This window comes from Phoenix dactylifera, chromosome 4 (assembly GCF_051530095.1).
Source record: "Phoenix dactylifera cultivar Ajwa chromosome 4, Ajwa_hap1_PhDact_Kaust_v1.1, whole genome shotgun sequence".
Taxonomy (NCBI): Eukaryota; Viridiplantae; Streptophyta; class Magnoliopsida; order Arecales; family Arecaceae; genus Phoenix; species Phoenix dactylifera.
Window position 1 is genome coordinate 39,601,375 of NC_143193.1, and position 4,452 is coordinate 39,605,826.

Genomic DNA, 4,452 nt, shown 5'->3' on the forward strand with positions numbered 1-4,452 from the left:
GTATATCATGATCCGGTATGCATCATCTAAAAATTTCGTCATTGCAATATTTAAACAAATAGGGTTCGTCATAGTAATAATTTCTCACTTCGTGCAAAAAAAATTTTCTATCTGTTGACCCCCAATACTCCGGAATCCGGTTCGTAACAAGAAAATTTACAATGTCAGCGTACCATGGCACAGTAGAGAGTGCAAACAACTGCTCTTCAGAGAATGAGTCCTTGATGGAAAACTGTGGCACCGAATCATTAAAAACTAGCCGTGATAAATGGTCAGCAACCACATTCTCTACTCCTTTTTTATCTTTGATAGTGATGTCAAATTCTTGGAGTAGAAGTATCCATCGTATTAAGCGTGGTTTGGCCTCTTTCTTATCCAACAAATATTTTAGTGCCGCATGGTCCGTGAAGATAACAATAGGAGCACCAAGGATATAAGAGCAAAATTTATCTAAGGCAAATACTACTGCAAGAAATTCCTTCTCGGTGGTAGTGTAATTCATTTGAGCATCATTTAAGGTTTTGCTTGCGTAGTAAATGACATATGGCTTATTATCCTTGCATTGTCCTAGGACAGCTCCTATCGCATAGTCACTAGCGTCGCACATAATCTCAAAAGGTAATGACCACTCAGGTGGTCGCACGATGGGTGCAGTGCTAAGCATAGATTTCAACTTTTCAAATGCCTCTTGACAGATTTCAGTCCAATTGAACGGTGTATCAAGGGATAGAAGGTTACATAACGGTCGAGCTATGACACTAAAATCCTTGATGAATCTCCTATAAAATCCGGCGTGACCCAAAAATGATCTAACATCTCTGACCGTCTTGGGTGCAGGTAGCTTAGCAATTAAATCGATTTTAGCTCTATCTACTTCCATGCCCTTCGATGAAACAATATGTCCTAGGACAATTCCCTTTGGTACCATGAAGTGGCATTTCTCCCAATTCAATATCAAATTCTTTTCTATACATCGAGCTAAGACTGCTTGTAAATGTGACAGACAATCATTAAATGAGTCGCCAAAAACGGAGAAGTCGTCCATGAACACTTCTAAAAATTTTTCGTTCATGTCTTCAAAAATGCTGAGCATGCATCTTTGGAATGTTGCAGGTGCATTACACAACCCAAATGGCATTCGTTGGAAAGCAAATGTGCCAAAAGGATAAGTGAAGGTAGTATTCTCTTGGTCTTCTGGTGAAATCTCAATTTGATAATAACCCGAATAGCCATCGATAAAACAATAGAAATCATGCCCTGCAACTCTTTCCAACACTTGGTCTAGGAAGGGTAGAGGAAAGTGATCCTTTCTTGTGACCAAATTCAGCTTTCGGTAGTCTACACACATACGCCAACTTGTCGGGACACGAGTTGGAACTAGTTCATCTTGTTCATTTTCTACTACCGTCAAACCCGACTTCTTAGGAACGACTTGAGTAGAGCTTACCCACTTGCTGTCGGAAATTGGGTAAATAATACCCACATCAAGCAACTTGAGGACTTCCGTCTTAACCACATCCCTCATTGTAGGATTCAACCTGCGTTGCATTTGCCTTGTGGTTTTGGCATTGTCCTCCAAGTATATCCGGTGCGTGCAAATTGAAGGGCTAATCCCCTTCAAGTCGGCAATAGACCACCCTAAAGCTCCTTTATGATTCTTTAGAACATCAAGTAATTTTCTTTCTTGGTTATGATCAAGTCCAGACAAGATGATTACAGGAAAAGTGTCATTGAGTCCAAGAAATGCATACTTAAGTTCCTTTGGTAAGGATTTCAATTTGAGCTTGGGTGCTTGCTCATGGGATGGTACTATTTTCGCCTCTTGAGGTGACAACTGTTCAAATTTTTCTACTTTTGGTCTCCACCCATTGATCATCATGGCGTTCGAAAAATTCATACTAGGTTTGACCAACAAATCATCTTCATCGGTGCCATTAGAACACCAATCAATTAAACCATCGCCGGATGGATCGTCAAATGCTTCAGCTAACAAATATTCCTCCGCGATGGTTTCAACCCAATCAACCTCCTTATTCTCTTCGTGATCATTGGGTTGCTTGCAAACATTAAAAATGTTCAGTTCTAAGGTCATGTTACCAAAAGAAAGCTTCATGATGTCATTTCTATAATTAATCAATGCATTAGAAGTTGCAAGGAATGGACGTCCTAAAATGACCGAAATCTGAGACTGTGAGTTCGAAGCCGGATGTGTGTCTAATACGATAAAATCGACAGAAAAGCAGAACTTGTCTACTTGGACCAATACATCCTCGATAATCCCCCTCGGAATTTTAACTGACCTGTCAGCTAATTGCAAAGTGACGGAGGTTGACTTCAACTCACCTAAATTTAGGTTGCCTATGATACATGAGATGGTTGGGCAACCTGGATCCTTAAATTTAGGAAGAATATTGTGCTGCAAAATAGCACTCACATTTTCAGTTAAAAATGCCTTCTTCTTAATATTTAATCGGCGCTTGACAGTATACAAGTCCTTCAAAAATTTGGCATATGAGGGTACTTGTTTGATTGCATCAAGAAGAGGTATGTTGATCTTTACTTGCATAAAAAGCTCAAGAATTTCAGAATTAGGTTCGAGCTTTTGCGACGGCTTTAACCGTTGTGGAAAAGGTGAAGGAAAAGGACATTCAACTTTCTTAGTAGAAGTTGGGACCTCAACTTTTTCTTTGTCCCTTTCATCGGCTTTGGGAGCATCAGAATTAGAAGTGACCTGTGGTCTCAATGGGACGGTCTGATTAATGACTTTTCCATTACGTAAAGTCATGATGCTCTTTGCATGTTCTATATGCGAACTAGAAGGAGCCGTATTATTACTACCGTGCACTTGTAGGTTAGGTTGGGGTTGAGCTGGAAGCTTATCCTTCTCTTGGATACTTAGGACGGTAGTCAACATTGACAATTGGTTCCTTATATCTTCAAAATTTTGAGTATTTTGAGCATTGATATTAGCTTGACCTTGTAGAAAAGTTTGTATAGATTGCAAGGTATCCTCAATATTCGGCTTCTGAGAGGGTGGTGATGCAAAAGTAGGATGTGCAAGTGGAGGAGCTGAATGGTGTGACTGTTGAGGATGATCATTTCTCCACCGAAAATTTGGATGATTCTTCCAACCAGGGTTATAGGTATTCGAGTATGGATCGTTATAAGGCTTTTGATAGGAGTTCATAGCATTTGCTTGATCGTGTAAGACTTCTTTGAATGCCGGTATGGTGGGACAATCTGTAGTAGTATGACCCGACATATCGCAGATACCACAACACTCGTTTCTAAGCTCTATAGTCTTGACAGGCTCAACCTTCCTAAGCTCAATTTCTTCTACCTTCCTAGTGAGGGCTGCCATTTTAGCATGAAGATCATCCTCAGTTTTGAGGTTGTAAAGGCCTCCCTGTACAGAGCTAGTAGGCTTAGGCAAAGACTTGTTGTTTCTATCCCCGTTGTCCCAAAATGGGCAGTCTCAGCAAGGGAATCCAAATACTCCCACGCCTCATCAGGTTGTTTTTCTAAAAATCTACCATTGCACATGGTCTCTACAAACTGTTTTAATTGTGGAGATAAACCTTCATAAAAGAAGCTAATGGTTCTCCAAGTTTCGAATCCGTGATGAGGGCATGAGAGAAGAAGGTCTTTAAATCTTTTCCAACATTCATAAAATGTTTCATTATCTTTTTGTTGGAAATTGCTGATATGTCTTTTCAAAAAGTTGGTCCTTTGTATGGAAAAGAACTTCTTTAAAAATTCTCTTTGCATATCTTGCCATGTTCTTATTGATCTAGGTCGCAAAGAGTTTAGCTGTGGAGTGATTGATTAAAACTCCATTTGATTTTGATGAGCTCAAAGCATTTGAGTATATCTTGTGATTACTAATGAATTTAATTGAGTGTTTCAGTGAAAATCCTGTCCAAGTGTCTCTAGATTTGGTTCATAGTATTTTGGATAAGTTAAGAAGTCTGCTGAACCAAAGTCTGAGACTCGAGTCGACTCCCGAGTATCACGAGTCGACTCCAAGCGTATCAAGTTCACTGGCACGAGCTCGAGTCGACTCCAGACTAGTACGAGTCGACTCCGACTGAGAACAGAAAGAAGAACAGAAAGCCTCATCTCAGAACCTGTCAACGAGTCGACTCCTGAAGTGCGCGAGTCGACTCCAATGTTCAACGAGTCGACTCCAGGGTAGTAAGAGTCGACTCCAAGAGGTACACAAAGAAAAGTCAGAGAGCAGTTTTTCGGGTCTGAGATTCGAGTCGACTCCAGTGGAACGCGAGTCGACTCCGATGGTTGGCAGGTCGACTCCAAAGAAAGCATGAGTCGACTCTCAGCGGAACACAAAGAAAAGGTCAGAGAGCATTTTATGGACTCTGAGATTCGAGTCGACTCCCGCAATACGCGAGTCGACTCCGAGACTGTGCGACCATCGACAGACAGAAAATCATG

At 40.8% G+C, this 4,452-nt stretch overlaps 1 non-coding gene across 1 annotated transcript; it reads left to right on the forward strand.

Annotated features, from left to right (window-relative positions):
- Positions 1–3,613: 3,613 nt before the first annotated feature.
- Positions 3,614–3,722, forward strand: LOC148714062 (small nucleolar RNA R71). The gene has a single exon (XR_015982305.1). It is a non-coding gene; the product is annotated as a small nucleolar RNA R71 (small nucleolar RNA).
- Positions 3,723–4,452: the final 730 nt, after the last annotated feature.